The 22,448-nt window shown below is 39.4% G+C and overlaps 1 protein-coding gene and 1 pseudogene across 1 annotated transcript in view; both read right to left on the bottom strand.

Moving 5' to 3' along the window:
• Window positions 1-22,448, bottom strand: part of LOC101534656 (N-deacetylase and N-sulfotransferase 3) — a 151,235-nt gene that overhangs the window by 32,559 nt on the left and 96,228 nt on the right. The gene's annotated exons all lie outside the window — the stretch shown is intronic.
• On the bottom strand, window positions 12,826-12,991 carry LOC118759093 (U2 spliceosomal RNA; annotated as a pseudogene).

The following is a 22,448-nucleotide window of genomic DNA, read 5'->3' as shown; positions in this document are numbered from 1 at the left end:
TGTTTTAAAAAAGTTCTGGGTTTCTGTGTCTACAGGGGATATGAGGCCTTCATTTTAGAGAAACCCCCCTCTAGTTGTCCTGCTTAATTTGTTGGTGGAACATAATTTGAGGAAAATTGAGTAGACCCAGTTTTCCCAAGGAAATGTCTTTTTTTCCCCCCATGGAAATAGAAATGTTTACTCCAAAGAAAAATTCAAATTTAGTGGTCTTTTGAGTGGATTTAAAGAACACATATCTTGGAATCAGTGGCATGGCATAGGAAGTTACATCGCCGCCTGTGGTGTGAGCATCTTTTGGGTGTTCCAGTTCCTGTTTTGGCAGCTCCATTTTCAGTCCAGCTCCCTTCTTATCATCTGGGAAAGCAGCAGAGGATGGAGCAAGTTCTTAGATCCCTACAGCTGCATGAGAGAGTTGGAAGAAGCTTGGTGCTTGGCCCAGTTCTGGCCATTTGAGGGAGTGATCCAGGGATAGAAGATCACGCTCTCTGTCTCTCCCTCCTGCTTGCTGCAACTCTAAATTTCAAGTAAAATAAATCTTTAAAAAAATGAATCTTTTAAAAAATAGACACATCTGAAGCCAATAGATATATTTTAATATCTTGGATTTAGAGCTGTCCACAGCACAAAGGACAACTTGGTATGTACCCTTGGTCATGACTTTTAAAGGCTTCCATATTGCAAATAAGTATATGGAGATGCATAGATTGTTTCAGGGTAAGCAGGGACTGGTTTAGATGTGTACATACAAATCTTTGCTTTAAAAGAATTCTTTATTTGAAATAGAGAATGAGAGCAGTCTCCTGTTTGCTGGTTCAATCCCTAACTGCTTACCAAAACTGGAGCCAGACCAGACTGAAGCCAAAAGCCTGGGACTCAATCTGGGTCTTCCCCATGTGTGGCATGGATCCAAGTACCCGAGTTGTATCCTGCTGCCTCACGGGTTGCGCATTAGTAGGAAGCTGGACTGGAGAGTGGAGCCAGAACTGTAATCCTGGCACTCTGCTAAGGAATGTAGGGGCCGCAAGTGACATTAAAATTGCTGCTAAACACTCAGCCTGAATCTTTTTTACCAAAGCAAAATTATTCTCCATTTTCACATGACTTTTCAGGTACATATTGTTTTTTTACTTAGACAGCTGTCTTCATGTTCATGTTTACTTAATTCATTGGAATTTTAAGGCTAGGCTATAATTTACTTTTTTTTATTCTTCTTCTTCCTTGACATACATATCCATTTCAGAAATATTGTTTGGGAAAGAAGAGAGGAAAACAGTATGTTTTTATGCAGCAAAGATCAAATCCTGGAAGTTTCATCTTTATCATCATGAAAAATACATGAGTTCCATCACTGTTAAGATTATACATGGCATGATCATGTCTCTTTTTGGAAAATAAAAAGCTGGAGCATAAAGGCCATTCTTATAATTTCCCCAGTATAACCTCATATTCTGTAATTTCTTGGTTCAAGCCTGCTAAGACTTCTTCACCATGTTCAAAATTACATTCAATTTAGTGTGTTATCCTAAGTTATAAGACATAGTCTCAGCATAACTTCCCAATCTTTTTTTTTTTATATCCCTTTTGTCTTTTGGGCAAGATAAACCAGCTTTTTTGCTTGTTGTTTATCATGGATGGCTACTTGCATAACTTGGTTTATGTAGTTTCTTTTCTCTAGAGTACACTGCTTTACTTTTCTGTTTAGTTCAAGCCTATCAATGAATATCACTTTCACTTTTTCAGATCCTTCTGGGTAAATGTAATGTCAATGTCCTTGTCCATGCTTTTTGAGTACTTTAGTTGTATTTGTATGACATTTTCTTACCCAGGTTTTTAATTATACTTTTAAAACTCTGGATTATAAGGTTCATAGGGGTTTTCATGCAGTGTTTTAGTTTCTTCAAATGTTTATGCTATATAGTTTGTGCTTTGACACCAAAAAATTTTTATTTGGGAAATTGGAAATTTAGGGCCAAGTTTCTTTCTTTCTTCTCTCCTTCCTCCCTCTTTCCCTCTCTCCCTCCCTCCCTTTTTCTCTTTTCTTGTCTCTTCTCTTCTTTTCCTTTTTTCTTTTCTTTTTCTTTTTTTTTCTTTCTTCCCCTCCCTCCTTCCCTTCCTTCCTTCCTTCCTTCCATTATTTCCTTCCTTCTCTACCCCCACCTTTCTTTCTTTTGTGCTATTGTTTTTAAATAGTAGGGCAGGTAGGCATTGTGGCATGTGGTTAAGCTTCTGCATAACCATATAGAATGTATGCCATATTAGAATGCCTGGGATCAAGTCCTGTCTCTGCTTCTGATCCAGGTTCCTTCTAAAAATACCCTGCAAGCAGCAGGTGATGATTGAAGTATTTGGGCCCCTGCCATATACGCATTAAAGACCCAGATGGAATTCCTGACTCCTAGCTTTGTCCTGGCTTAGCCTAGCCCAGTCTTGCTTTCATTTGGAGAATGAATCAACAGATGGAAGTTCTCTTCTCCCCCCCCCGCCCCGTTCAAATAAATAAAAATAAATAAGTAGTTGAAAATTGTGACTCTCCTCCATAATAAGATAAATATCACATGATTTTACTCATATGTGAAATCTAAAAGCATTGATTCATAGAAGTTTAGTGTATATTCCTATAAAATGTTAGGGAGAATAGAATGAGGAGGCGATGGGAAGGTTGGTCAATGGGTAATAAGTTATAGTTAGAGAAGTAAGTTCTGTTCTACTGAACATCAGGATGACAATAGATGGTGACAAGATTATATGTATTTCAGAACAGAGCAGAGATTATGAATGTTTTCACTACAAAGAAATTATAAATTTCTGTGTGTGGTAATAGAAATGCTTATCCTAATTTGAACAGTACACAATAAATACATGTATAGAAATATCACAGAATACTCCATAATATGTATTACTTTAACATGTCAATTAAAATATTAAAGGCAGTAAGATTTCCAAAGCATTTTTCTGCTTTCAGTATTGTCAATTGAAATTTTTTGGATCAGTTCTTCCATTTAGTTATTTTACTGCTACATAAGGACTGTGCAGCACAGCTAAAGAAAAACACAATGGGTGCTATTCATATCACAGAAGCATATGGTTTCCAGTCTGAGTTGAATCCTGAGTACTATTGGATATTCTTTTTATTTTTTGTCACTTGGCATTTCAGTTCCCTTTAGCAGCTATTTCAAACTTTCATACTTTTCTTGAGGCTCTCTGCTTAATCTCTGCTCCTACTCAACTTCCAACCTACATATCTTATAAAACTAGGGAATAATGATCAGCATGCAGGAATTCTCTAGATTTCCTGCCCTCTTTCATATACGTTTGTCGTTTAAAAATCCATTCTGGCATCTGCTGTGGCAGGCATAGGTGTTTGATTTCTATTCAAAACCAGTTCACGTGGTATTTCCCAGTACTTTGATCCCGTTTGTTTTCAACCACCACAACATCTTATTCCATTCCTCTGTTTCCATTCCTTTCTACTCCATTTGATATGATTAACTACACTTAAAATTTTCTCCTTCCTTGGGTTTTTGGAAATGTTTTCTCTAGTTCTTCTCCATCTGTATCTGTCATTGATTGTTCTTTTTCCATGTTAATCTTCAAGTAGCTGCTGTTTCTCAGGATTTTGCTCTTCATATGCTGTCTCTGGTGGAATCGGCACAATAATCCCAAATCTCAAGGTTCTACCCATACTTATCTTGTAATTTTTATACATAGAAATTTAAGTGTCTGACACTTCTGTATGAATATTCCATAGCCGTCTTAATTTAAGTTGGGCTAAATTAAGCTCGTGTTTGTAACAGAGTGCAAGTGTGCTCTAGGAGAGCCGAGACATCATTTGTTGCATAATTGCCAGATCCATAGCACCCAGGCATCTAGTTAATAATTAACATATAGTTGATGCCTAGGAAATAAATAGTTGAATGAATACATCTTTATATCTGAGTCTGGTCTTTCTTGTATTATTTATTTGGCTTAAGGTTATTATTGTTCATAAGAATGTCAGATAAAAAGTTATCCTGAATTAACTTTTAATTAGTTGTCTTATTTTATGTTTCTTTTGCTACACTGTGAACTCACTAAAAGCGAAAACCATGTTATACTATCCTTCACATTGATAATCATGTGTATTATTCATTAAGTATTTATTGACTGAATTGTATAATAATCTGCTGATAAAAGTTTGCCGAATTCAAGTACTCATTACAAGCAATCTTTCCTCCTAAAATTTGAACATTCAATGCAGAAAAGTGTTTCAAAAGAACAAAAAAGATCTCAAAAATATATATAAAATATGCAAGGCCTTATTATTTTACAAATTTTATATGTTTATTACATAATGTTGCATATATACAGTAAAATATCCTATAACTTAGTACATAGTATTTGTTGCTTAGGAACAGTTCTTAGAATTTTTACTAAATCATTAAAATTGTTAAGACAGCTTTATGATCATTTAATTTTCACAACTTTTTTTCTTTTGGCTAATGAGTTGGTTTATAAATTTTTATTGTTGTAAACAATACTGGTTTGGCCATTGTGGTGCATCTTGATTTGTAGTTTGTGATATTATTTGGTCAAACAGAATGCATGTTTTAAAAGTTTGTATCATGAAAACAGACATGAGACAGCTGAGTAGTACCCTATAGCCACTTTAAGGTGTATAGCAGCTGGTGCTGAGTACAAACAAAAACTGAAGGGTCAATGAAGTTCTCACAGGAGGTGGTTAAGAACTTGCACTGTTATAACATATTGATTACTCAATACTATGTCAATTAATTTTATAATGTTGTAAATTGTTATTGATGTTGTACTGGGGCTTCTAATTGATCGGGACGATATTCTGCCAGCTCTACCTTCAGACCAGAGAAGGTCTCCCTAAGAAACTGTTGAATTTATTTGGACAATAAGATGCTGGACTCTATGCTTGGTATATACTTGCAATGAAAGAATCTAGACTTAATTTGAACTGTAATACTGCAACTAGGTGGTGGAATCCACCAAGGGGAGAGAGTATGGGGAGGGTATGGGGGAATCCCAGAGCCTATGAATCTGTGCCACATAATGTAACTTAATAAATAAAAAAAAAGTTTGTATCTAATGTGCCACTTGGCTTAGCTGTATCACATCAGTTCCAATCGCCTATTCACCCAGACACTAAATAGAAACAAAACATAAATGATGAGGTAGTCTACTAGAATTCATGGTTGATGACAAATTATGACTGGGCTCTGAGGAAAACTTCCTTCTTTATGCCAAATCGCTGCTTTTCTTTTTCCATGATTCTTAAATGCCTGTGAGCTGTTATTTGGAAGTAGTTTTAGACATGACATTAGTTTTAATTATGTGAAGGGGATATCAGTCATGAATGAGCACAGTAGAGGTAGGAAAAATTTCTTTTATCAGACTATGGTTGAAGAAATGGCAGTTTTGATAGCTCCAGGTGCATTGCTTTTTGAGACTTAATGAGATGATATATGTTCATAGTCAGTAAAATTTCTTAAAATATGGGAAACACCCAAGAAATACATGTCACTTGAGAAGGGTGCAGGAAATAATTTCACTGGATAAAAGAGCGTATTTGGATCTGTCTTGAAATTCTTGTCACAAAGGTTAACCTGTAACAGTTATTGGGGCTGTTCTTAACATGGCATATAAAGTAAGGACTCTTTGGAGTTCATTTGGTTTTTTACTATATGTGCACAGAAAATAAGTCAACCATTTAGAGAACATTTCAGTCTTTTTTATAATCAGGTACGTTTTGGGGATATATGATTGTTCTGCTTAACATCATTATCCTCAATGCTATGGTGTATAATATCAAATATTACTTGGGGTATAATAACTTACCTACTTTTTAAAGATTTGTTTTTGTTTTTAGTTGAAAGGCAAATTTAGAGAGAATGAGAGACACTGAGAGAGAGATCTTCCATACACTGGTTCACTCCTCAAATGGTCATCATGGCCAAGGTTGAGCCAATCTGAAACCAAGAGACAAGAGCCTCTGGGTCTTCCATGTGGATGCAGGAGCCTAAAGAGCATCCAGAACACGGACTGACATGCATATGGGATATTGGTGCTGCAGGCACAGGGTTAGCCTATTTCACCATGGCACTGGCCCCTGTAACTTACCTACTTATAATCTCAGAGTCTTGATGCCTTATCAGCAAACCAGTGTTCTCAAATAAATTATGAGAATGGCTTGTAAAAGTCAGAGTCTTTGAATTATTCGTTACTTTCCCAGCTAATTTCTGTTCTGGTGGGTTGACAGTGCTGAGGGAAGTGTCTAAATTCAACCCTGGAGAAGATACCAGATGATTCCCTTACAGAAGCATATAATAGACTTTCCTTGTAGGATGTTATGAAATTTGACAGTTCAAGAGAGTCCACTTATGCAAATGTATATATTATATTTTCTGGCTTTAATTAAGCCTTTTACCACAATGTCCAAGTGGTTTAAGAGATTTTTAAGAAAGCTTGATTCATACCTAATAAATAATAGTAAAAATACAAGTGAAGGACAAGAAAATGGCAGAATTATCACTGGTGCCACTTTCAGTATGAACTGTCATTACCCACATAATGGAATAAAATAAAATCATGATGTAATCAGATTTGACACCAGTGGGCTCTCAATGTTGCAGGTTTAAAGAAAACTATTGAAATATGTATTTATATCTACTAATATTATTGTGAGGTCAAGATAATTATCAAGCCATTTGAAAATAGTATTTATTCTGGCCTTTAGAATTTCATATTGTATGCATATTTATGTTCATGTAAATATGTTACCCAAATACTAAAATTTAGAAAATCATGTATAACCCATACATGAAGCAGTTAAGTTTTATGATATAATCATGAATGCCACCTAGTTGCTTTATTTCCACGGTTTCTTTAGAATTTGTTCAGTGTGAGTGATATTTACTTTATCCCTTGATAGGGACAAGATAGGTAGAATAGTCTCCTAGATATCTTAGGTTATATGAAGTTCTCACATGGCTCTTGATTTGGTCTAAATTCTCTGATATAGAAGATAGCCATAACTCTAAACTTTCTGTGGTATTTTCTTTTACCCAATTGGGATCTGATGAAGGAGATTTGTAAGATGAATGGAAGAGTGTTTGACCAACACTATCTCTTCTTGTGGATGATTTCACTCTTCTTCCTCTTGACTGAAGTTTCTGATCCGTTAGTATTTGGGACATGGAAATGAAATAGGGAAATGGATGTAAGGAATTCAGACTTAAATGGTAGTGTCATAAGATTACGTGCATTGGGTTGATATTGTGGTGCAGTTGTTGGGCCATTGTTTACAACCCCTGCATCCCTTATCAGAGTGTCCGTCTGATCCCCAACTGCTCTGCTTCCACTCCAGCTTTCCTGCCCATGTGTTTCAGAAGGCAGCAGAGAATGGCCCAAGTGCCTGGACCCTTGCCTTTCAGGTGGAGACTAATATGGGTTTCCTGACTCCTGGCTTTAGCCTGGCCCAGACCTGAGTGTTAGGGTATTTGGGCAATTAATTAACTGATAGAAGATCTTTCTCACTGTTTCTGGCTCTGTGTTTTCCTCTGTTGCATGATTTTGTTTTTAAATGTCAATCAATAGATCAATTGATTAATATTAAAAGAAGAGTTGGCATGGGTTTAAGACCGTCTGAGATCTCTGGAGACTACACTGCTAGGTGCTACCAGTGCAATTTCGTTTCCTTTCTTAGATAAATGCACCTTAAGCTTTTTTTGTTAGAAGAGCTCTTGGGCAAAGTCCCTTTTAAAAGGATCTCAGATTAATATTTAGAGTTTCTAAGCCTTGGGATTTAGAGTTTTGGACTTGACTCTTTTTTTCCCACTTTTTTTCCCTTTATTTTAATTTTTTTATTACAAAGTCAGATATACTGAGAGGAGGAGAGATAGAGAGGAAGTGGAGCTGCCGGGATTAGAACCAGCAGCCATATAGGGTCAAGGCGAGGACCTTAGCCACTAGGCCTCGCTGCCAAGCCCTTTTCCGTTTATTTTTGAAAATCTTCACATGGTTAATCAGGGCACAAAGATTCAAGGGCTACAGGAAAGTGGGTAAGACTATTATTTCCACATTCTCTTTATTTCTGCACTTGACTTTGAAAAGAGGAGGTTTTAATTCCCAAAAAGTACCCTGTCTTCTAGACACACAGACCATTTTGGCAACTCTCTTGTTTTAATTTTGTCAGTTATGAAACAGACGCTCACTGTGTCCTGCTCCTCCAAAGGCACTTGCTAAGTTCTGTACTGGTCTTAGTGGCCCTCAAGACAGCTCTGAGATGGGCAGTGGGGAAGGCACATACTCCTCTGCTCTTCCATAGGTAGAGAGGATCATGCTCACTACACAACATGACTTTTTGTAAAAAAAAAAAAAAAGAAAATCATTTTCCTAGGCTTTCCTTGTCTTAATTGCTAGTAAACAGTTGTGATGAGACTTTTGGAAATTTGGCATGATGAGCTCTCATTTTGGTATCTACTATGTTTCATATGTTTGTGCTATGATAATATTTAACAAAAAAAGCACTTTGATGACTTGTTTTACCATTTTCAATGGGAGAAAAAAATGTCACATTAATTTATAAGGATTAAATTCACTGGGTCCTGTTTTTCTACCTGACTTCTGCTTTAGTCATCATTTAAGAATCCCAAAGGAAAGAGTAAAAGCAGAATAATTTGGCAAAAGGCTCTTAACATTTTAAATCTGGAATTTAAAGGAGGGCTGGAAGGGTAAATCAATTGCTCTCAGGGACAGTTTTCAAAGGTGTAGCCATGGGGGTCAATGTAATGTGCAGCAGTTTAGCTTGGAGTGGTTTGTCTTTTTCAGAACATTTATGTCTTTCATTTTAGTTTTTCTGGTTATATATTCAGCTCTTTCATTATAAGCTAATGATCGATGAAAAATTAACATTTCTGTTAGGTAGCAGATGAATTAATTCTGATAGCTTAATGCATTATTACCTTAGTATCTGAACAAATGTTTACATGCCATAAGAATGTGTCCAGATCTCAGATCACCAATTTTCAATTAATTTGCTTTGTGTAACTTGCTCATGCTGTTCTGATATTGTCCCTACATTACTCCAAAAGACCCTCTTGCAGTTATTTGGAGACCAGACACCAGCTGTTCCTTTTCCATTAGACTCACCAAGTGACAGAATAATGAATGTAGTTACAACAAATGATAGATTTAAAAGTGATTCATTAAGAAAAATGTCTTCTAAGTAGCTATATGGCACAAAGGTTATCATTAATTTTGCAATGAAAACATCTTTAAATTTTGTAATTTTAAATCTCATTTTAAAAACCATGCCTCCATAGCATGATAAAAATATCATGAAGAAAGACCTGGAAAAAATTTTAAAATCCTTCAAATGAATAAACTCATATGAAAATCTGATTTGAGCGCATACATGGATTAATTAAATTTAGTTAATTATGATGATTTGCTTTACCAGAATGTTTCAATGCTTATATTTGCTCAGAGGCCAAATTCATCCTGGTGGTGATAGTAGAAAATGAAAATATCTGATAAATATGCTCATTGTGTGAATAAAAAATTTATCATTTTTAAAAGGCTTGTCATTGACTTAAAAGCTTCTCAATTACAAAATCATTTATAATTTTTATTTTTGAAGCACACTCTAATAAAGTGGTGCCCAAAATATTGACAATTTTGTGAAAATCAATTTAGTATAGAAGCCAATTCTTTAAATAGATAAAAGACCAGGACAAGAGAGAACAGTACTGAAAATAATGACTTAAAAATTAACACAGACATCCAGGTTGTCCGTGAGAGGGAAAATTCCAGGCTTGACCATGTTTACACAAGCCACCAAATAACTGTTCTGATTGAAATAGACATTTTAGGAAGTAAAGCTTGTCACAAAGATAATTTAAATGAAAAACTGAACCATGATAATTTGATGTGGAAGATACTGCTTCATTTACCACATACTGAGTAATCTTGTTAGGCTTTGCTCTGAGTCTGAGAGAGGACCTATACCTTCCTTTTATCCCTGCCAAATTCACATTTAGTTAGAAAATTGATATTACTTTTCTTTGTTTTTTAAAGATTTATTTATTTATTTTTGAAAGTCAGATATACAGATAGGAGGGGAGACAGAGAGGAAGATCTTCCATCCGATGGTTCACTTTCCAAGCAGTTGCAGTGGCTGGAGCTGAGCCAATCTGAAGCCAGAATCCCGGAGCCTCTTCCAGGTCTCCCACACGGGTGCAGGGTCCCACGGATTTGGGCCCTCCTCGACTGCTTTCCCAGGCCACAAGCAGGGAGTTGGATGGGAAGTGGAGCTGCCGGGATTAGAACTGGTGCCCATATGGGATCCCGATGCATTCAAGGTGAGGACTTCAGCTGCTAGGCTACTGCGCTGGGCCCTGATATTACATTTCCATTCAGTATGGCAACTTATGAGAACTTAGAAAAATATTACACTTAATTAAGTTATTTTTGAATCTCCAATTTGTAGAATATTCATAATACAGGAACATTTATTTATATAGTATTAACAGTGTTAAAATATGTTTAGGTATTTGATAGGGAATGACCTAGTTGGGTCTTTCATATTTCTGTTGTCTCTCTCTCTCTTTTTTCTTTTTTTTTTTTAAGATTTATTCATTCTATTACAAAGTCAGATATACAGAGAGGAGGAGAGACAGAGAGGAAGATCCTCCATCCGATGACCCACTCCCCAAGTGAGCCGCAATGGCCTGTGCGCGCCAATCCGAAGTCGGGAACCTGGAACCTCTTCCAGGTCTCCCACGCGGGTGCAGGGTCCCAAAGCCCTGGGCCGTCCTCGACTGCTTTCCCAGGCCACAAGCAGGGAGCTGGACGGGAAGTGGAGCTGCCAGGATTAGAACCGGCGCCCAAATGGGATCCCGGGGCTTTCAAGGCGAGGACCTAAGCCTCTAGGCCACGCCGCCGGGCCCTGTCTCTCTCTCCTTTTAAGATTTACTTTATTGATTTGAAAGGTAGGATGACAGAGATGTATAGACAGAGGATGAACTATTTCTTTCCACTGGTTCATTCCACATGTGGCTATATCTGGGCTGGGCCAGGTGAACCTGGAACTAGATCTGGGTCTCCTGTTTGGGTGACAGGGGCAAGGACCTGGACCATCTTCTGCTTCTTACATTAGCAAGGAGCTGGATCAGAGGCAGAGTTGCCATCATAGGTGGCAGCTTAACCAATGGTAGCCTTTGTTCTAGACTATCTTTTACAGGATATTTTTGAAGCAAATAACTTTGAAAAACAGAAATGGTGTTTTCCTGCTTTCCTCTAGAGAAGAGGACAGGTCTGTCTACTGTCCATTAAGAAAAAAAAATCTGTTTTAGAGGTGTCAGATAGAATAACTTCCTCTTAAGACTTGAGTTTCCTCAACTTAGGAAGCAAATTTTGACCACTGTTACAAGTAAAAAGTAAATTCTCTAGTAGTTGATGTCTTATAAAGCTTTTTTGCTCCATCTTCTAACATAATGGTTGTCTCACATTAGAGATTTAATGAAAATTTCTTAATATGGGCTTTTTAAGCCAATACCTTGAGGAAATTCTACCTTGAATAAAATGGGTTGATTACTTATTTTCTTATTTCTTACCAGAGGAGCCTCTATAGAGGAGTGAATTCCTCACATGCAATTAATTCAGTAGGGCCTTAGAATTTAATTGTTCTAGGTCAAGAGGTATGAGTGTCTCTAAGATGAAAAGTTGAAGAATAAATGATCTTTGGTTATAACCATTATCTTACAACAATTATATTCTCCATCTGCATAGATATTATAAAGATATTATGCAAAGTAATGTGCTTAAAAGAATTTATATGTTAAATTCAAGGATGGTGTGCGTCAATATATAATTCACAAGGGATAAGTTCTCTCACAACTTTTAAAAATGTTTATTTACTTAAAATATTCATTTGAATGGCAGATTGACAGAGGGCAGGACACATAGAGAGGAAGGAAGGGATGGAGGGAGGGAGAGAGAGAGAGAAAAAGAAAGGGAGAGGGTGACTTTTTATTGTGGGTTCACTCTGCAAATGGCCACAACAACTGGGTCAGGCTGAATCCAGAAGCATGGAGCTCCATCTGGGTACCCGTTGTATGGCAGTGACCTAATTGGGCTTTATGTGCTGCCTCCTAGGTACGTTAATAGGAAGGTGGGTCAGAAGCATCTGACAGCTTAGCCACAACACCCACCCCATTGATGCTTGTTTTAAAAAATTCATTTATACATTACTAGGTTTGGTTACTCCTCTCTAGGGTACTGAGGATTTCTCTGCACACCCCTCCTAAAACTGTTCTGCACCTGAACTGTTGACAGAGTTATAAGCCAGTCTAGACTACACGAAAAAAAAAAAAAGCCAAGTCCAGCAAAATTATGCTTCAACGCTATATAATGCTAAATACTATAATGAAAATAGACACGAGAGAGCTGAATAGTTATCTATAGCCATTTTAAGGTGTATAGAACCCGGCTGTGGATAAAGTAAAATTGAAATGTCAACGAAGGAGTCACAGGATATGGTAAAGAATTTGCATTTTTTTTAACATGTTGGTTACTCAATACTATGTCAATTAATCTCATAATGTTATAAATTGTTGCTGATGTTATGTCGGGGCTTTTAATTGATAGGGATGAACTCTGCCGACTCTACCTTCAGACCAGAGATGGTCTCCCCAACAAGCTGTTGAATTTGTCCGGACAATAAGATGCTGGACTCTATGTTTGGTATATGCTTGCAATGAAAGAATCTCATGTGAACTTGAACTTGGGTAATGCAGCAAGGTGGAGGAATCCACCGTGGGGGGAGGGTCTAGGGAGGGGTGGGGGGAATCCCAGTACCTATAAAACTGTGTCACATAATGCAATGTAATTAATAAAAAAATAAAAAAATGAAAAATTCAAAAAAATGTTATTAGCCATTTAAGCAGCTTTTCTACACTTGATCTTAGCCAAAGGGCCAAGAAGCAATAAGCAGCTATTTTAGACTAAATAACTATTCTAAAATAAACCATAAAAATTTGTTAAAAGTGTTAATCTCTCATAGGACAAACTTTATTAGCACGTACAAATCATGATAAGCATTTGCCTTGTTTGTTCCACTTTGACTAGAGGTAAAAATTTGCAATGCATTGGCCAAAAAAGGGAGTGAATAAAAGTACAGACAGGCAAATCAATCTGATCATCTGAGATGTAGTCTCAGAGAAAAAGACACAGAGCTAGGTACAACCAAGAACAATTTCAGAGGACTTGCACTGATTGTTTTTCCAGAGTTTTCCAACTCACAGCCAAATTGTCTCTCAATGGTTATCAAACTTCTTCCTCCTCAGTTTCAAGATGAGAGAAAATCTGACATGTCTAAATATCGTCAGGAGCTGGCGGAGACAGCCACACTACTGAGGCTGTCATCAGTTGCCACAGGGATTTGGTTCAATTTTATCCTCTGTCAAGGAGAGCCTGTGGCTAGTGCCTCGCAGCGTATGAAGTAAGAGAGTGTATGTAAGATCTTCATCTGAGGAAACCATGTTAGTCGTTTTGCAATAAAAAATTGGGAGAAAAGATAATATCCCAAAGCTGTTCCTCATAAAGCAAAGCTCATAGAAGACAAAGGAATTTTTAAATCAGAAAACTGTTAGTAAATATGATTAGTTGGTAGTAAGTAAGTAAACATGACTAGATAGTGGTAAATAAGTAACACTTTTAAATATAAGACATTAATCTGATATTGGGAAAGAAATGTGACAGAGAGGAGGAGCCATAAATTACTTAAAGAAAATGAAATCAGATAAAAATGGAAAAAAACAAAAAAAGCTTCAGTGAAAGGGCATTTGGTTGGTGGTTGGTCTCAGGACGGGGCCTCTCCTGCCTGGATCCCAGATGCCAGCCACCGCATGCATGGGGTGAGCTGTCTCCAGGCCTGCCTGGTCTCCGGGGGCTGCTCCCTTCGGGGTGAGTACATCGAGGGGGGAGGTCTCTGTGACTGGGTAGGTCCAGGCCCACCCGCCGCCCTCATTGGGTGGTGAATGGGATTGGGGAGGGGTGCGACCTTGGGCCTGGAAGTTTAAACTTCCAGCAGCCTCTTGGCTGCTGGTGCGTCTCAGGACGGGGCGTTTCATGCCTGGATCCCAGGCACCAGCCACCACATGCAGGTAGTGAGCTGTGCCCGGGTGGCAAGTGCACCATTTGGCACCAGGCTCCGCCTGCTGGCCGCCCGTCCTGGACCTCTGGGGTTTTGGTTCTTTGAATCACTGCTTAGGTAGCTCCTGGTTGAACCCACTTTGCTTCTAGGACGTGCATCAATCCTAAAGATTCCCAATGACAGTTACTCTTCCTTTGAAGAACGTGTTATCACTGAACAATGCTGACCACCAAATACCAGTTCACGCAAAAGCCTTGGCTCGGGGCTTGTCCTGCAGAACCATATATTGTTACCTGACATGATGATGGATCAGGAGAAGCGTCACATTAAGCAGGGTCATTAGATTAACTAGCACTCCAGAGCCATATCTGGGGGTAGATTCTGTGGGGCAATGTGTGGGCCAAACCCTGTGGAAATTCTAGTCCCACTGGTTAGCTCAAGAGTTTGGGTGGTGATGGACTAAGCTAGGTGTGCCCAAGGAACTTGCCATCAATCACAGGTAAAGGAACCCGCAACAGTCTGGACTGGTCAAGGCAGCAGCACCCAAATGTGCATCCTGAATAGGGTGTGGGGTGGGCTGGGCTGCAACGTTCACCAGCTCATACAAGGCCAAATGGAAGGCCAGACTTTGCCAGAACCTGGCCTAAACACAATAGCATGTATGAGAACTGGCTCTGGGAGTGGATTAAGTGGAGGAAGTTGGGAAACTCACTTGGCGAGTCATAGCTCCCTCTGGTGAACACGTGATCCAGACCTGGGGGTCGGACAAGCTGGGCAAAGTAGCTCCAACAGCTGGCTAATGTGTCAGTTGGTACTGGAACAGGGTGGACTGGGCAGGACTGAGCAAACCTTGGCCCACAAGCGAAACTAGAGACCAGGATGGAGCACAGTTTATGCCGTGCTAGGCTCTTGTTCCTACTGGTCTGCGTGAGCCAGGAACGCTAAGCCACAGTGTCTAAGGCAGAGATCAGGACAGGTGAGGGGCTGAGCCAAGCTGAGTCAGAGTAACCACTGGCATGTGCGTGATCTATGGCTGGGAACAGGCCCGGTTGGGGAGCTAAGGGGATAACCCTAGCTGGGTTGAGGTTCCCACCAAGGGGCGCATGGGCTGGAATGGGGGCTGCGTTCTGATCAGGAAATGGTTGTAGTCTCCCTTGGCACAAGTGTGGACTGGGATTGGATGCACCGAGCTGGGCCAGACCCCAACACCCTCTGGTGTCCTGGAGGACCAGGGTAGATGTGGGATGGACTAGGCAAGGTCTCAACCACTACTGGACCATGTGTGAGCCATATGTGGGTATGGACGAGCCATGGCTGGGCTGAAACATTCAACAGCAAGGACCAGTTTAGGTTGAAGGCCAGTCAGGAAAAGCCACTGTTCCTGCTAGGACAGGAGGTGAACTGAGTAGTGCTGGCTCATGGATCCACTGGTATGCACAAAATCTGGCATTGGAAGTGGTTCTGATGGAGGAGCCTGGGCAACTCCTGTGGCAGGACACAGACCCTGCTGGTAAGCTCAAGAAACATTATAGGAAACAGCCTAGAACAGGCCATGTAAAGTTACCCACTGGCATACATTTGGCATGGGTCGGGGGCAGACCAGGCTGAATCAGTTTATGTAATCCAGTGGCAAATCCGAACGCTGGAATAGAGTGTGCGTCGAGCCGGGTTCGGTCGCAACAAAAAGTAGTGCACAACACAGAATGCCAAGGTGAGGTTGCCTGTGCCAGATGTGACCGCAGGGCCCAACCTGCACACATGAGAATCAGGAAGGGAAGGGGCGGAGCTGGCAGGGGAAATACGGTGGGGTTCCCTTGCTGGATAGCTACTCCCACTGGAGAGTGTGTGCTGGGATGGGGGCAGACCAAGCAGGGCTATAACACCTGTGCGCCTCATGTGAACCAGATCAGGGAAAAGCCAGGCTGGACTGATTGATCCTACTGGTGCAGACAAAATTAGAGTGGGTGAAGGTTGTTTGGGCCTAGCTGCAGCATCAGCTTGCAGAAGCTGGCACTGGGGGCTAGTTCTGTCAAGTCAAACCACAGAACTCCCTGGAGAGTGCATAATCCGAGAGTGGGAGAGGCCTGGGAGGGAAATAGTGAGCTCCGCCCTCTTGGGTTACCACTTCCAAGGGAGGGAATGAAAACTAGGACAGGGACTGGGGTGGCTAGACAGACACCCAACAGCATCTGTGAAGGCTTGATAGTTGAGCTGGTTAGATGGAACTAAGCTTCAATACCCATTGACGTGTACAAGAGCTGAATGGGGTGTGGGACAGACTGGACTACTGCTACATGTACTGGCAAACCAGGGTAGGGGGCAGGCCTGGCGGGGGTTATTGTGGGTCGCTCCAACTAGGCTGCAGCTCCCACTTGTTTATGTGAGGGCCGAGTATGTGCTGGGCAGAACCAGGCTGGACTGCAAACACCCATTGGTTCCAGTGGAAGTCGGGGCTGAAAATAACCAACCCAGCAATTGCAACCACCAGCTGATTGGGGCAATGGACTGTGCCAGGCCCTGTGCTTGCTAGTACATACGAGAATCTGGTCTGTGAACACCTCAGAAAAAGTTTCTTTGGAGATCTCCCCAATCGAACTGCTGGACTCGGAACCCTAACCAAGAAAAGACAGAAGACAGAACAGGTCAATCAACCATCTCAGCTATATGTTGGCAGCGAAATACGGGGCAAACGGAGACTCTATGATGGACTATGTCAATCAGTGGATTCTTCAAAGACCTCATAGTGCTTGGAGTGGCAAGATTGGCAGTGATTCATAACTGGTGAACTATCAAAACCACTTCAGCATGAACCTCGGAGCATGCCCTACATCTGGGACCTGGGGAGGGTGGGAAATTGGGTGGGCCTTCTCCCTTAATACCCCCCCTTTTAAACATGAAGGAAACAATACGGAACTAATAGTCTTACCCACTTTCCTATAGCCCTTGTACCTTTTTACCCTAATTAACTATGTAAAGATTGTCAAAAATATAATAAAAATAAATAAATAAAAAACCAAAAAAAGGGCATTTGGTTGGAAATACTGGCATATTTAGGCTAATAGATTGAAAAAAGATAATAGAGATTTTCAATTGGCGGAATTGTTTAGGTTCCTTGGTTAGTCCTGGGAACAATGAAAGAAAGGATAAACATTGGAGCACTGATTTGGTGAAGTAAGCCCAAGGGTTTACTAAAATGGTGGCAAGAGACACTAGCATTAAAAGCAATGTAGAGCGTCCTCTGTGTGCTCAGGGTTCTGGTCATGGATTTTAGTGCTACTCTTACTTGTAACAGTAAAAGAAAGGGGTGGCTTTTTGTACAGTAAGCTTGTTGGGAATAAAGAAATTAGAGCATGATGGGTGTCAATGGGAAAGTGTGAAAGAAGGTGTCAGTTACAGGATTTCTTAAAAGAACTACTACAGATTAGCCCAGGACATTTTTACCTGGGTTGGGGCCTATGGAGAGAATTGTTTTGAGGTTCAGAGAGTCAAGAAGAACTTGAAAATCAGAATGAATTGATGCCAAACATTTTGTGAATGCTTATGAGTCTTTCTGAATTGGAAATGGTGATGGGAACATTTAGACATAAAAATTACATTTGAAAGAAATGTTGAAGTTAGCAGCATGCTATCAGAATATTCCATCTCTTGTAACTTGGAGACACAAATGCTTTAGGATCATGCTGGGCAGCACAGTTGAGATCTCAGTATCTTGATGGTTAGTTCACAGTCCAGCCAGCCGTACAGAATTATAAAACTATATTCCAAACTTTGAACAAAATAGTGTTACTTCCTATATGGCTCATCAGATCTGATTTCTCTTGTAAATATAAGTACGGATCATTTGCAAAATAACAGAGTAGAATTTCCTGTGCAGACACATGCTTTTTATATTTATAAAGCTTGAGCTCCTTTTTTTTTTCCTTTTTAATGCTCTGGGAAACTGGAAACTGATATGATTTTTCGTATCAAGTTTAGTTTAACATATGGCAATGAGCTTTCTCAGACTGTCTCCAAACTTTGCAGTTAACAGTTTCCAGCCTACACAGGAAACGAAGCTGTGCTTCTGACGCATTCCCATTATATGGGAGAAGCAGAGAACAGCCTAAAGTTAAACCACAAAAATTATGTTTATACAAAGTGCAGCCTTCATTTTAAACCACAGTCATCCAGAAAGCTTCAGCTGATGATTCAATTGCATTTTTAAGTTGTACTAGAAAAATACTTCAAAGCATATCCACAGCCAACTAGCTCTTAAGTTGATTCTTCACCTTTTAGTTGGATAAATAAACAATTTGCTTGATCTGAATCTAGATGCTACTTTGAATAAAGGTCCTCAGTTGAAGAATTAGTTTGTATTTGTAAGTCTTACCCTAGGTTTTACATTGCACAAGCAAATCATATGTCTTGTATCTGGAACTCTGGAAGGAGAAAGTTAGGGTGTCCATTGTGCAACATTATTGCATGTTCCATTCTACATAGAGTATATGGAAAATAAAGAATTGGAAATACAGCTCCATTGTATGGGTTGCATATTTTATTATAATAACTCCACTTGTTTTACACCTCTGCTTTTTGAGGTTTTGGGTTAACAAATTTTTTTTCTTCCTGACAGCTTTCATTTCCCACTGCTATTGGTTTAGTCTTTTTTTTTCTCTCCTTTCAATCTTGTTCTAATGGTTGATGTATAATATATCTCCTGTGATGAGAAACCAGACTAAGAATTGTGGCTAGATTCTGTTCCAAAAGGAGGCTTTGAGGCTTCTTGTCTGGGTCCAGTCTGTCCCACCAGGAAAGTACAATGGCCGTTGGAAAGAATGCTTCTTACTCTTTGGTTGTCTCATGGTTTGTTTCCTTTTGACCAAGTTATATAACCCCTTTGAACCCTAGATTCCTCACCTGTAGTGTGCCTCACAAATTGCTATAACAAGTTAACGTCAAGTAGGAAAATACATGAGTTCATTAAGTCTCATTGAGTTGTGAGAATTAAATAAGGTTAAGGACCAACATAGAGCAAATAGGAGATAACCTAGCACAGAGGACCTTTCCTTTTCTCCATTCTCAAGAGGATTTTTCAACTTAAGTCCCTGCTCTTAGCTGCAGTATTTATGGTTGTTAAAGGATGAAAGTAGCATTCCAGATAGCTGAGAAATGTTACCATTAGTATTGATTATTCTGTGGATTTTCGAAGGTTCAGAAATTTCTTAAGTACTCAAATATTGGATTTTTAATAAAATCTCAATATATTGTCTGAAATAACTTGTATAAATGTTAATTCATGGGCCCCACGTGGCAGCCTAGTGGCTCAAGTCCTCGCCTTGCATGTGCCAGGATCCCATATGCGTCCTGGTTTGTGTCCTGGCCGCCCAATTTCCCATCCAGCTCCCTGCTTGTGACCTGGGAAGGTAGTAGAGGAAGACTCAAAACCTTGGCTCCGTGCACCCACATGGGAAACCTTGAAGAGGCTCCTGGCTCCTGGTTTCGGATCAGTTCAGCTATGGCTATTGAGGCTACTTGCGGAGTGAATCAGTGGATAGATCTTCCTCTCCGTCTCTCATTCTCTCTGTATATCTGACTTTCCTAATAAAAATCTGGCCCATCCTCTACTGCGTTTCCAGGCCACAAGCAGGGAGCCGGATAGGAAATGGAGTAGTGGGGACATTTGGCATCCCAGTGCATGCAAGGCCACTAAGCTACTGTGCCAGGTGCTTTAAGTAGTTTTTAAATCATTTTGATAATTTATGTGTCTAATTTTTATTTTTATATATCTTTCCTATCTTACATAGTTTCCAATGTATTAGCAATAATGTTTAAATCTACATGATAATCTAAGTGGAAATGACGTAAACATTTCATTTTAGCTGTGCTTTTAACTTGTTTCATTTTCTTTCCTCCCTATAATTACACTTTTTGTACACTTTGGATTCTTTCCCTAACATAAATTCATGGAAGTGAAATAACTTAAAAAAGTATAGATTTTTAGTATATGTGCTGCTGAAGCAAGCACAAAAAAGTATAGATTTTTTAAAGGCGTGTACTAAGTGGGAAAATGCAATCTCAGAATTATGATTTGACTACAAAGAACTGCTGAACAATACTTCTTAGCCTTTCTCCTATTTAATCCACATCAATATCTTAGCTCTCCATTTCACTATGAATCTCACCTGTGCTATGTTCACTTTAATGATGTGAACTGCAATGAGCAATGCAATGGGATAATGACACTTTTGAAGCCTTGATTTCTAATGTGTATTAAATATCTAATTTTAGATAGGAGATGCTTGTATTAGTATTATTCCAGTATTACTGACTTTCACAGAAGAGGACATGGAAGAATAGAGTAACCAAGCAGAACTGAGCAGAGCATGTCCTTTCTTTGTTGTCCCAGGACATGCACTGCTTCCATATTTTTCTATGGGCTGCTGCAATAATGAATTTAGCAACAAGTTCTATTCACAGATTTCACTGCTCTTGAAGGAATGATAGGACAAATCTGTTCATCTTAAAACCGGAGGTCCAATTACCCAGTTATCTGCATGATTAGCACCTCCTTTGAAAATAATGTCACATACCTTGAGACTGTTAGTTCCACTGGCATGTACAACTGAAGTGTCACGGGACATTTAATCCCCAGCTCACAGCTGCTACAGTCACTTTTTTTTTCTGCTGCAGTCACCTTGTGCCTGCAACCTCATGAAAAACACCCAGTCCAGTCTTTTTTGAATTCTGACCTACAGCAACCAGGAGGGATGATAAAAGGACTAATATTTTTCAAGGTCACTACATTTTGGGATATTTTGTTAGCTACCAGTAATTAGAAATTTGATTCTTATAGATGTGTATTCTTTAAAAAATTCTGTTCCTAAGGAAGGCTTAGGCTTATAAACTACATTAGATTATTTTTTATTATAATTTTTAGTATAATCTTATTCCTTTATAAATACACTAATTCTTTTAAAAGTCCCCACATATCAGCTTTTAGGAATTTTCTCTTTCATCATGACTAAAGTCATGGTCTAAACATACTATCAAGACTACAAAAGGTATTTTTAAACATTTTTTTTTTTTTTATTGGAAAGGCGGATATACAGACAGGAGGATAGATAGATAGGAAGATCTTCCATCCGATGATTCACTCCCCAAGTGAGTCGCAACGGCCAGTGTTGCGCCAATCCAAAGCTAGGAACCAGGGACTTCTTTCCAGGTCTCCCACATGGGTGCAGGGTCCCAAAGCTTTGGGTCGTCCTCCACTGCTTTCCCAGGCCACAAGCAGGGAGCTGGATGGGAAGTGGAACTGCTGGGATTAGAACCTGTGCCCATATGGGATCCCGGCGCATTCAAGGCGAGGACTTTAGCCGCTAGGCCATGCCGCCGAGCCCCTTTAAACATTTCCTTTTATAATGACTAAAATATACAGCATGAAGTTTACTCTCAAACTTTTAAGCTAATTTTTATAAGGTTTCTAGAATGAATTTAACTTGTGTAACTAAAAATTTATGCCTAAATTTTATACCCATTTATATAAAGCATTACCTGTGCTTTCCTCCTCCTCTCTAGCACATGGCAAACACCATTCTACACAGTGCTATTACAATATGGATACGTAATTTTCTGTTTTTGTAGACTATCCTTTCCATCGTGACTATTTTTGGAAACCTTGTTAAAGATCTAAGACTATGTGTGTAGCTTTATTTCTGAGTTGTTTATCCTATGCCTTGATCTGTGTGTTTGCATTAATGCCAGTATCGCACTGCTTTAATTATTATCATTTTTATAATATGGGTGTGCAAGGTGAGGACTTTAGCCACTCAGCTAAGATGGTGGGCCCAAATTTTAATCCTCTGTTTTTTTTCAGAGCATTATTGATACTCTTAACATGGATTATAATGAATTGGCACATTGCTTCAGATAATATGGCCATTTTAACAACATTACATTTTCAACTAGAGAGTGCAGAACACCTTTCCCTGAGAGTAAAACACCTTAGAGCTGTACCTAGACTGCTGTGGACCTATCACAAAAATTTAATTCAAGTTTGGCTCTGGAAACATTTCAGATGTCTCCTGAAGGAAATTCTTGGCATTCAGCAGCCTCCCATTCTATGTGCCCAGAAATGTTAATAACGGGCCTTAGTAACTTTTTTCTCAATGCTAACACTGAATTCTTCCCCCTCTACCCTATGATCTAGCTCAACAGACAGCAGTAAGATGATGTTCCAGATGCTCAAAAGGAGGAAATTCCTGTTCTACATAGAACAGAAATAGTGACAGTAGGAATCCTTGACTTGCTCATA

This window comes from Ochotona princeps, chromosome 7 (genome assembly GCF_030435755.1).
Source record: "Ochotona princeps isolate mOchPri1 chromosome 7, mOchPri1.hap1, whole genome shotgun sequence".
NCBI lineage: Eukaryota > Metazoa > Chordata > Mammalia > Lagomorpha > Ochotonidae > Ochotona > Ochotona princeps.
The sequence above is the reverse complement of the archived record's forward strand: the minus strand, read 5'-3'. Positions and strand labels throughout refer to the sequence as shown.